Genomic DNA, 12,661 nt, shown 5'->3' on the forward strand with positions numbered 1-12,661 from the left:
GAACACACTGCCGAATCTTTGGAAGCAGATGTTCTGCTGCAGATAAGCTGAGAGGAAGAACCTTGGTAGACAAGTCAATGGGGTTACCGCATTATGTATTCCCAGCAATGTATTAAGAGTTTGAAAATGTTATAAAAAACGTCGCTTTAAAAGGGTTTTTGGATGCCATGGCTAAAAAATGGTTGGAAGACGTCTTCACAGCTAAAGGGGCCAAACAAAGTGCGAACAGTATTTTTTATAACAGTTTCAAACTCTTAATACATCGGCGGGAATACATAGAAAGTGCGAACAGTATTTTTTTATAACATTTTCAAACTCTTAATACATTGCTGGGAATACATAATGCGGTAACCCCCAATGTGAAATGGAATAGGACTTTTGAAAAAGACTGCTCTAAAGAATAACACTAAGACAAAACTTTTTTTTTTTAAAAAAATCACAAAATAGTAATGTGGTGAGGATGTTTTGTTCATTGTTGTTATTGATGTGCTATTCAATTTGGGTCCTCAGCAACAAGATGCTATAGAACACTCACAGTGGGTTTGCAGAGCATGAGAAGGGTGAAAAGAAGATGGAAATATATTTTCCCAAATATTACAACGTGGATGCTCAGAAATGGGTCATCTCGGGGGAACAGAGGCTGTTCTGAGAACAGACATCGGAGATTCCTCAGCACTATGAATAATAACTGTATAGCAAAAATGTGAGAGATGCATGGTGTAGAGGGCAATACTTGTACAGTGATGCTGAATGGGTGACCAAGAGAAGCTGAGAGGTCATGTGAATGCTGCCAGTGGAAGACACTGGGAGGTGGTGGAGAAAGCAACGCAGGCCCGTGGTGCTTGTCCTCACTACCTTGGATGATACATGTGCCATTTGGGAGATTACAGACCCTGAGAGAAGGGACTCTCTGCGTTCTGTGAAACACTGTAGCATACCAACAAAGTGCAACAAAGTGTTTAACATGTTATAGTTCTCATCTTACTGTCAAGACTTTCCAGTGGGATTCACATCATGAAAACAACTGTTTAATTTTTTTTTAAAAATGTTTTCTCTCTTGGAATGAATTAAATGCTTTTTAAGATGAGGTTTTAAGTCCTGCAGAATGTATAGTATGAAGCTTTGTATGTAGGACAATCCACAGGATAAAACAATGGTAATTTCGGTGTAGTCATATATAAAGTATTTTTAGCACATATTTATTGTTTGAATTTGATTAATTTTGTCTACAATTAATGTGCAATTATGTATATGATGATAATATTCTATTGAAAAGTTCAGCGTTATAATGTTTTAACTTGATATATTACTAGCTCTATTGTGAGTGTATGAGGCTGATTCTGTAATAAATTTACTTTATTTTACTTTAACTTTAAAAGGTTCCTACCTCACACATAACAAAAAGGAAGGTACATGCTATAGTAGCAGAGAATGCAGCAGTTGGCAGTGATCTCTCTTTTTCTGCAGCCCAGTCCTGAGGGCTGCTTTGATGCCGCCAATGTAACCGTGGCCGTGCAGGTTGGATCCTTATGGCCATTATGCAGGGGAGAAAAACAACACGTGCCCCTCCACAAGGTGCAGTCTGCATAGCAAGCATACTAGAGTCCATAGCAACCAGAGAGCCAGTGTGGTGCAGTGGTTAAGAGCGGTGGTTTGGAGCAGAGGACTCTGATCTGGAGAACCAGGTTTGATTCCCCCACTCTTTCACATGAGCGGCGGAGGCTAATCTAGTGAACCGGGTTGGTTTCCTCTCTCCTCCACAGCGAAGCCAGCTGGGTGACCTTGGGCTAGTCACACTCTTTCAGTCTCAACTACCTCACAGGGTGTCTGTTGTGGGGAGGGTAAGGGAAGGTGATTGTAAGCTGGTTTGATTCTTCCTTAAGTGGTAGAGAAAGTCAGCATATAAAAACCTTTTTCTTCTTCTTCTTCAACCACAACAACACCCATCAACCAGGCAGTGGTGCCCAATGATATTCCTTTGAGTAGCATACACACCTTCCAATGCAGCCACCACCCCTTGATGCCTCTTCCTGCCTACGGAGCACTAGGGGACAGGGAGGAAAGGCCCAGTGATAGTGCAACCCCAACAGAGGCACATGGCTGAAGTGTCTGCCCATAGCCCACAAAGAAAAGGTTGCCCACACAGCAGACAGGATACCCACCTGTTCCCTGGCAAAGGTATGACCAGCAGCAAAAGTGCTGGCCACATGCAACCATCCAGCTCCAAGCCACACACATCTCCCTGGCAAAAAGAAAGAAAACAATTTAAAAAAGAAACAGAGACCAGGCTGAAACCCTCAGCTTCCACACTCAAGACCATCAAACTAACTATTGGGCCAAGAAGACAGATGTAAAAGATGCACAGCATCAGGCATTAGGAACTCCACTGCTGCCCTAACAATACCATCTCAGAAGATGCACAACATTGAAGTCAGGTAAGGAGATTACATGTGGTATAGTGGCTAGAGAATTGTGTTCAATTTTGAGTCTCCAGATTGTGTTCAATTTTGAGTCTCCAGAGGCTTGGACTCAACAGATTACCTTCAAGAGGCATCTCTATCTCCATCTTCCATCTATAAATGGAAAAGAAAACTATCACCTTTGCCTATTTTAGTAGACTGTAAAGTAAATTGCAAGGCCTTCTTCTCTGGTAGGTCACTGTGGAAATCTAGATGGCCCATTGGTCTTGTTCAACAGGGGTATTCTTATGTTCAGATTAATTGTGAGATTAAACCTTCCATTAAATAGGGCCTCCAAAGGAGGGGGTGCAAGGCAAGGCAATCCTGGGAACATGTTTCTGGGAGTAAGCCCCACTGAATAGTCCTGAGTAAGATTCTGAATAGACCAGTTTAGTAATGCTTTCTGGGTAACCCCGGGGCCCCAGGGAGCTAGGCAAGATGCAACTAGGGGATAGAAGCAATATACTGTTTCTAATCAAGATTCCTGTGTGTGTTGTTCTTAATATGAGGTAGGCCCCAAAGGGAATTTCTGTCAGATTCTCAGCAGCCCTACTGTTAACAATTTCTAGTTTTCAGAAAAGGAATATTTTTACTCACTGACCTACTTTGGAAGCCACCGGACAGGCCATTTCACAGTATACAGTAGGTGGAGAAGAGCTACAGCATTTAGAAACAAGAGTGTGAGGGGTATGGTCTTTGCTATGAGAACAAGCAAATACATAAGCGTTCCTATTATACACACATTTATGGAAAAGGTACAACTAGTAAAGATGCTCAAGGGTTTACAAAACGTGACACCAGGTGAAAGGGAGAAGAACCACAAGAACAGTTTTTAAAATAAATGAAGAAAGGTCCTCAAGTTTGAAGCATAGCACTACAACGCCAGCATTAGCTTTTGCTTATCAGGAAATGCATCCTAAAATGCAAGAAGAACTGTTGAGGTGTAGAATATATTATGAAGTTATAAAGTTGTGACCTCCCTGGATAGTGCAGGCTGGCCTAAACAGGATTGGCTCTGGTTGTAGGGTTGCCAGGTCCCTCTTCACCACTGGCGGGAGGTTTTTGGGGCAGAGCCTGAGGAGGGTGGGGTTTGGGGAGGAGAGGAACTTTAATGCCATAGAGTCCAATTGGCAAAGTGGCCATTTTCTCCAGGTGAACAGATCTCTATCGGCTGGAGATCAGGTGTAATAGCAGGAGATCTCCAGCTAGTACCTGGAAGTTGGCAACCCTATATGGTTGGTATTTGGATGGAGAATAGGATTGCCAACCTCCAGGTACTAGCTGGAGATCTCCTGCCATTACAACTGATCTCCAGGTGATAGAGATCAGTTCCCCTGGAGAAAATGGCCGCTTTGGCCATTGGACTCTGTAGAATTGAAACCTCTCCCCTCCCCAAGCCCCGCCCTAACCAGGCTCTGCCCCAAAAACCTCCCGCCTGTGGTGAAGAGGGACCTGGCAACCCTAATGGGGGACCACCAAGGTAGTCAAGGATTGCTACACTGGTGGGAGATTTTTTGGGTGGAGCTTGAGGAGGGCGGGGTTTGGGGAGGGGAGGGGCTTCAATGCCATAGAGTTCAATTGCCAAAGCGGCCATTTTTCTCCAGGTGATCTGATCTCTATCGGCTGGAGATCAGTTGAATTAGTAGGAGATCTCCTGCTACTACCTGGCAGCTGGCAACCCTAACACAAAGCCAGCAATGGCCAACCACCCCTGAACGTCTCTGGCCTTGAAAATCTCAAGGGGTCACCTTAAGTTGGCTGTGGCTTGAAAGCACTTTCCACTACCACCAAGTTGTTAAGGTTTCTGTCTTGGCGTTTCCTAGCAGCAGCATTGGATATTCACTAAACTGGATAATCACAAATCACAAATAAGCCTGTGTTTCCTATATCCATGCTTCCATGAAAGGTCCAAAATAGCATAGGGAGAAGTAGCATAGGGTACATAACTATATATTATACAGAAGCAAAAAAGTCAGGAAATACATAAATGTAAACCTCACTTCCTGTCTTACCCACTGGTTTCCTGAAACTATACCACTTGATTTCTCAACCATTGATGACTCACAGCTGATTGTTTGAATAGATCTTATTGAACAAATTGCATGTAGTAATATGAATATTCTGTCTGTTGAGTTTGGCCTTTGACAGTGTATTCAGACATGCAAGTCTTTACTTCATGCTGCAGTCCTCCAGTGATCAAGGATCATATGCAAACTAGGTCTAGATTTGGAAATCTAAATGAAACCAGGCATTAGACTAGATGAAAGGTTATGTACTAGCCCTGCTTTTGTGAATTTAATTGCAGCTTGATAGACAAAAAATTAACAGTTTAACTGTCTTGGCTTCCTCCCTTCAATGAACAATTTGGGGACTTGGAGATTAGTGAGAGTGCTGAGAATTCTCTGTTAGACATCCACAGCACTAGTAACCAAAATAAAAGTCTCTGGGTTCAGCAAGGAGAAGGAATGACCACTTTAAGTCTCGAGTGTATCTGGTGATTCGTAGAGATACGTGCTGTCACACAGTTGCTGACAACGATTTTAAAAAAATTTCTGCCAGCATCTGGAATACCAGCACACACATGGCAACCTTAGTCTGAGGCAGTCCAATGAATTCCCAAACCAACAGGTAGCCTCTGAGCCCTCTTCAGGCATAGAAAAGAATAGGGATGTAGAACACCAGCCCTTGAGATTGGCTGGCAGTAGGAAGTGGACTGGACTGGACTCACCAGACCTGGTACAAATGCTTAGGAATGAGTCTTCTGCCCTTGCTTAGTCAATAGAACATTACTTTCCACATGCTATATTTCAGCATCGAGCCCTTGAGACTGATACTCCTTAGCAACTCAGCTCAGACACCTGCTCTAGATCTTGATTTAAGTATACTCACCACATAGCCCTGGCTTCATTCAGACACCTAAAAACTTCATACTGGCACCAAAAAACGACAACGTGTGAGAAAGATTTCCTCCCTCAGAACAAGTGATCTAGCTTCTTTCATGAGCATGAAACATGAGTTCAAAAATTCTCTTTTCCAAACACAGAGCAGAAATTATACAATACCTATTTGCCAGTACAGCTATAGTGCCAAAGAATTTCCTCTGTTACAGTGCATTGATGAGCAATTATAGGCTTTTTACTTGACACAGACTTCTCCAAACACATAACCTTATATACATATTTCCCCAGCTTGCTTTCACATACTCAGAGCACATTCATACTAATTTAAGTCATTCAAACCAAAACAAAACCTCCCTATGCAGTGTAATCTAAGTTGTAATTTTAATGTTGAGACATTTTCTTTTTGCTTTACAGTGCAGCATTGCTAAAAAGCTTAGATGTTTTAAACAAAACACTCGCATTTGTATAGGATTTCTTCTCATATTTTTGACAACAAAATAGCATTCTTACTGAGAATATCTGCCAGCTGCTCTTTTTTGTGTATCGCACACACCGTGCCTATTGCAGCTAATTATGAACAAAGGATTCAGCACAATAACTTAATATTACCATTAATTTTATGAATCATATTCATCAGTTATTGTTCCATTTTTTGGCACTGCTATTTCCCTTCCTTGTCAGTCCTATTAGTGCCATTCTACTCATTGGCAAGCAACTGGAAGAAGAGTCTTAGAGTGAAAGATATATGCATACATAGAGACATTTCAAAAATGTGGCCTATTAACTGTTTGGGAAGGGAATTTTAACCTTTTTGAGTGGGTGAAAGTGCAGAATTGTGGCGAAGAGAAGAAGGTGGTTCCAGGAAGCTGCTGGTTCAGATTTCACTTCACAACTCACAAGGTGGCTTTAAACTAGCCGCACTCTCCAAGCCTTAATTCCCCATCTGCAATATGGGGTTAATTATACTGGCCTATATTATACTGGCCTATATTATAAGGCAGATAATTAAAGCTGCCAAGACCCTGCCAGGGGTGAGGCATCCCCTGCCCTCAGCTGTCACTCCCACTGCTGATCAGCTGGGAGGCGGGGGGACTTACTGGCACTGGGGGGGGGGAGTTCTAGCCCATCAGCGACACAGAATGCTCTGGTATTTGTGCAAAAACTCTATGATAAAAATGGCTTCTACAAAAGAGTTTTTGCCCCAAAACCAGAGAATCCCACGATGCCAGCAATGCAATGACATCACTTCTGGTGTCACTGCAACACCAGGCTAGGCCTCCCCCATCTGCCAATAAGACGTGGCTGGCAACCCTACAATAATGTAACAGAACACTGAATACATTACACAAATTAACCTCCCACTGGTGGGAGGTTTGTGGGGCAGAGCCTGAGGAGGGTGGGGTTTGGGGAGGGGAGGGACTTCAATGCCACGGAGTCCAGTTGCCAAAGCAGCCATTTTCTCCAGGTGAACTGATCTCTATCAGTGGAGATCAGTTGTAATAGCAGGAGATCTCCAGCTACTAACTGGAAGTTGGCAACCCTAGCACAAATGCTATGGATTATTTTTGAAAGGGCTTTACTAGCTTGATTTCAGCTGCTCTGTATGAACTCCAATGTATAAGGGGGATCAGTTTCCACAGTATTCTTACACCAAAATAGTACCACATGTTATATTATTCAGACATGTCTTTTGTTTCCCTTCATTCCCACCATCTCTCCCCATTTAAAAAAATCAGTAGTAGGAATATTGCTATAAGGTTAGGACATTATAGTGATATACCTACTACCAACATTTTTTTAAAGGGCAAAAGACCCATCAGCTGTGTGTGTGAGAGAGAAAATGTTGGGCATGAGGGGAAATGGTCCCATCTACACTTTCCCCAAATCCACTTTGGGTATGATCCTCCTTAAAGGCAATTGGAAACCCTAAGACAGATAACAAAATGTATTCATCTAATAGATCAATCAACAGTTAAAGCAAAAGGAAAAAGAGTGGCAAAATCCTAGATAACAATATGTACTCAGTATTTTATAAATCATCCACCAACAGAAGTCTAAAAACAAATTAGCAGCACTATACGTCAAGATTCCCCCCCACAGCCTTATAAATCAAGAACAGTGAGCTCACAAGGCATTTTACTGTTTTAAAATTCAAAACCATACAAACTTGAAACTAAAAGCACCAAACTACTAAATGTGAAATTTAAAGCAGCATAAAAACAGTGAGGCTTTCCAATCTCCATTCATTCCCAAATGACCCATGGAATTTTTTTTTTTTTTTTTAAAAACCTGTTTTCAGCCGTCTACAAAAGGAAACCAGGGAAGAACATATCCCAGGGACAAGGTTTATTCTAAGCTTTTCCCCTGTACTGCACAAGCACCTGGCACATAGTTTGCCTTCCACCTAGGGTTGCCAACTGCCAGGTAGTAGCAGGAGATCTTCTGCTAATTCAACTGATCTCCAGCCGATAGAGACGAGATCACCTGGAGAAAAATGGCCGCTTTGGCAATTGAACTCTATGGCATTGAAGTCCCTCCCCTCCCCAAACCCCACCCTCTCCAGGCTCCGCCCCCAAAATCTCCCGCCGGTTGCGAAGAGGGACCGGGCAACCCTACCTATGTGACATCTGCTGTTCTAATTTGGGTTACGAACAGCAGACCTGCAGAGAAATGTCCTGACCCTTTAACAGAGGTTTCGTGTGTGGAAATGGGCAGCTGAAGCTTCTCACGACATGGAAGTAAATAATATCACTCAGTAAAGAACATCCCAGACAGGTTCTATTAAAGGGACAGGGCATTCTTTTTCTCCAGGCAGTTGGCAATCTTAGTCGCAACGCAGAGAAGAACACAGTAGGGTTGGAGAGGGAAGGCCAAGGAGCCTGCACAAAAAGGTGGAAGGATTGTTGTGAGCCTGGCTTGCGATCTGTCATGCTGCCCACTTGAAAGAGATTGAACCGTGCAGCCGGGCTATGTTCTGCGGAAAGGCTGAGCACTGGAAGTGGCATTGCAACAAGTGGCATTGTCTTTATCATAGAGATTTGAGGGATTCCTAGAGCATTGCCCAACATCCCATTTCAAGATAACCTCCTTGAGCATGGTAGCTATAACAACAAACAACATCTTGCATTGGTTTTTTCTTTCCTATTTTGCCAGCTTTAATTCTCTCTTAAAGTGTCCTACGTTTCCCCCTCCATCCAGAATAATTTTCTCCTCCATTCAAACACCCTCTCCCAAATTCAGACAAGACTTTGATGTGTTTTGTTGCTTATAGTATTCTTTGCTATGCTAATGTTTTCTTTGTTGGCTGCTCAAAGCATGTTTTCTCTCAAAGACAAATGACATGTTGTTTTCTAAATGTCAAGCCAGCCATAAGAGAGCTGAGCCTTGCAATACATTAGAAACATTTTAAAAGAAAAAAAAATACCATTAAAGCTCTCATCTAAGTGAACAGAAGGAATCAAGTGGAGAGCCAACTTTCCCCTATACAAGTTTTCAGCAAGTACCATTATACTGTACACAAATTAAGGGAATTCATATTATGAGCAGCCTGGAGGGCTATCGGATGCTACTCACACGAGTCAGTTATAAAGTTACATGAATCGGGAAGCAATTACATCAGCATGCCATGATTTCATGATGGTTTTGCTCTACTCTTGTGACCTAGCTTTAGTAATTTTCCATAGACCAAACCTAGAAAGTAAGTAGGAAGACTATGATGACCATCGGAAGGCTAGCCAGCATGGTACAGTGGTTAAGAGCGGTGGTTTGGAGCAGTGGACTCTAATCTGGAGAACCAGGTTTGATTCCCCACTCCTCCACCTGAGCAGCGGAGGCTAATCTGGTGTACCGGGTTGGTTTCCCCACTCCTACACGCAAAGCCAGCTGGGTGACCTCGGGCTAGTCACAGCTCTCTTAGAGCTCTCTCAGCCTCACCTACCTCACAGGTAGGGTTGCCAGGTCCCTCTTCGCCACTGGCAGGAGGTTTTTGGGGTGGAACCTGAGGAGGGCGTGGTCTGGAGAGGGGAGGGACTTCAATGCCATAGAGTCTAATTGCAAAAGCAACCATTTTCTCCAGGTGAACTTATCTCTATTGGCTGGAGATCAGTTGTAATAGCAGGAGATCTCCTGCTAGTACCTGGAGGTTGGCAACCCTACTCACAGGGTGTCTGTTGTGGGGAAGGGAAGGTGATGGTAAGCCAGTTTGATTCTTCCTTAAATGGTAGAGAAAGTCGGCATATAAAAATCAACTCTTCTTCTTCTAACTAACATCTGCTGACACCTGTGTGCTACTCACACAGGGAGTGAGCTGAGGGTGGTCTAAAGAGAGGGCAGGTGGTCTCTGCATCTCACACTCCTCCACTGCAACGATTGCACCTAATAATCCAGGCATGATCGCAGACACATTGGCACATAGGGGGCACAATGCCCGATGCCATGCCTTCCAGTGTCTGGTTTTTTGGCCCAGTGGTGAGGTTGCTGGTCTTGGGTGAGGGGGCTGAGAGTTGCAGGACAACCTTTTGAGTTTTTTTCTGTGTCTTTTTCTTTCTTTTTTGAGGGAAGAGTGTGTGTGTGGCTTGCAGCAGGGACAGTTGTGTGTGGCCGGCACTTTTGCTGCTGGTCAGATCCTTGCCAGGTGTCCTGTCCACTGCCTGGGTGCCCCTTCCCCTGTGAACGGTGTGTGTGGGGGAACATTTGGGCAAGGTTGTGCTTGCCAGGATTGTGCTGCCTCTGGGTCTTCCCTCCCTGTCCTCTGGCACTCCATGTGTGGGAGTGGCATCAAGGTGCAGTGGCTTCAAAGTTCCTAGTGCGCATGCCCCGCACAGCGCTTTTTCTTTAGGGACACGCTACTTTGAGACCCAATACGGCGTTGATTCAGCTTCAAAGTTTTCATTGCGCATGCTCTGCACATCGCTTTTTTCTTTTGGGAGACGCTACTGTTTGCTGCTACTTTCTGGCTCAAATCTATTGTACATCTTGGGATTTGTACCTTATATTGTATATTGATTCTGAATTGTGTTGTGGAGACATTTGTACCTTGATATTTAAGCATATGCTGTAATATGCGTTTTAATGCATGGCTTGTGATGTATGTTGCTTATATAATATAATTTAAATTGACATAGACATTGCTAATTCTTATTATTTGTGGCTTGTGTGCTTGTTATATCAAAACCCCTTTTTGCTCAACCTCCAGGTAATAGCTGGAGATCTCCTGCTATTACAGCTGAGAGCCAGCGTGGTATAGTGGTTAAGAGCAGTGGTTTGGAGTGGTGGACTCTGATCTGGAGAACCGGGTTTGATTCCCCACCCCTCCACACGAGCGGCGAAGGCTAATCTGGTGAACTGGATTTGTTTCCCCACTCCTACACACAAAAGCCAGCTGGGTGACCCTGGGCAAGTTACAGTTCTGTTAGAGCTCTCTCAGCCTCACCTACCTCACAGGGTGTCTGTTGTGGGGAGGGGAAGGGAAGGTGATTGTAAGCCAGAGAGCTGACACTCTGAGCTCTGAGGGACAGAAAGCATTCGAAGCTTTGGACCCAGCCTGGATAGGAGGCCGTGAAGGGATTCGAAGCTTGGGACCAGCCGGAGAGGGCTGTGATAGATTGGAAGCTTGGTAGAAAGACTGAGCGGCAGCCAGACTGAACTCTGAGGGGTCCTGTTAAAGCCAAAGCTATTGACACACACAACCTGTGGTAGTGACAGGAGTGAGAACTGGGTTAGAGAGGGCCCATTCTCAAGTCACAAAGGGGAATGAGTCTCTGAGGTAGAGCTATTCCGGTAGCAGGGAGGTGTGGAGGATTACAGCCACTAAGGTGGGGTAGTCAGAGAGAGCTAGGCTGGGGACAGAGACTGAGGGCGAAAACGCACGGTCGCTTTATCCTCCTTTAATCCCCGTTTTAGCCAGGATTGAACGCATGCGTTCCATCCAGGCTGAATCCTGGCTGAAACAGGGATTAAAGGAGGATAAAGCGACCGTGCGTTTTCGCCCTGAGAGTCTGTGTCTGAATAATAGTTCTGAGGGATAGAACTAAGCTAAGCTTGAAATGGAATCTGAGTAAGCTTGAAACTGAGAACTGAAAGAACTTGAGTGAAGAAAGCATCTATCGTATATACCCATGTATAAGCCGACCCGCGTATAAGCCGAGGTGCCTAATTTCTCCCCAAAAATGGGGAAAAATTAGGCACCCACGTATAAGCTGAGGGTCGGCTTATAACCCCTCCCCCCCGCAGGCTTACCTTCAGGCCCAGCGAAGGCGGTGGTGGCGGCGGCGGGCCCCCCGCAGGAGGCTTCCCCCGGCCCTTCCAGGGCGGGGGGAGCCGGGAGCGCCCGGTGGCGGTGGCCGTGTGACCTTCCAGAGGCCACAGGAGGCCCAGCGGCCGCGCGGCCTTGCAGCGGCCGCAGGAGGCCCTCACAGGGCGCTCCTGGCCGGGGGAAGCCGCATGGGCCGGCAGCGATGGCGGCGGCGGTAAGTTGCCCCCTCCCTCCCTCCTCCCCCCTCCCTTCCCCTACCGTATTGACCCGCATATAAGCCGAAGCCGGCTTTTTCAGCCCTTTTTTTGGGCTGAAAAACTCGGCTTATACGCGAGTATATACGGTAAGCTATTTCTCTAAAGTCATCTTGTGTATATAAATCTGACTTTGAGTTTTCCCTCCAATTCCTGCCTTTTTCTTATAAACCAATCTCTGTGAGTTCTCTTCAATAAACTTCCCTGCTTCGTCTGTTCAAGTTAAAAAGCCTCTTGTCTCCTATTTCTCATTGAGGTAAATACGGGTGTGGGACTGGAGGAGAAGGAAAATAATCTCCTCACAAATATACTCAGGCCAGCGTTTTTTCCCTCAGCATATACGGCCGGGCTGAGAGAGTGGGATATTGAAGTGGTTGAAAGTGGGGTGCGTCATACCCGCCCTCCTCAGGCTCTGTCCTCAAAATCCCTCGCCGGTGGCGAAGAGGGACCTGGCAACCCTACCAGTGCCGCTGCTATTATTTGGGTGGGTGGCGGCCACTGCAGTAGAAGCCTTCAGGATTGGCTGGTGAATAAAATGGTTTTACAAAACCTCCTACAAGTTACCAAGGGTGGTGCCTCCCTCATTTTCTTGGGGAGCCCATGCTGTAAAGTGCTAACAATCACAGAGAAAGTATGGCGCTTCATTGAGGCCAGGTAGTATGAATATCTTAAAAGCCAACTCCAGAACTGTCCCTGCCACAGTCAGCAACACCCCCCCTCTGTCAACTAATTCCTTAAAATAACCCTTAAAATAACCTCTGGAGCGTGTCCAGAGGAGGGCGACCAGAATGGTCA

The sequence above is a fragment of the Euleptes europaea genome, chromosome 2 (assembly GCF_029931775.1).
Source record: "Euleptes europaea isolate rEulEur1 chromosome 2, rEulEur1.hap1, whole genome shotgun sequence".
NCBI classification, from domain to species: Eukaryota; Metazoa; Chordata; class Lepidosauria; order Squamata; family Sphaerodactylidae; genus Euleptes; species Euleptes europaea.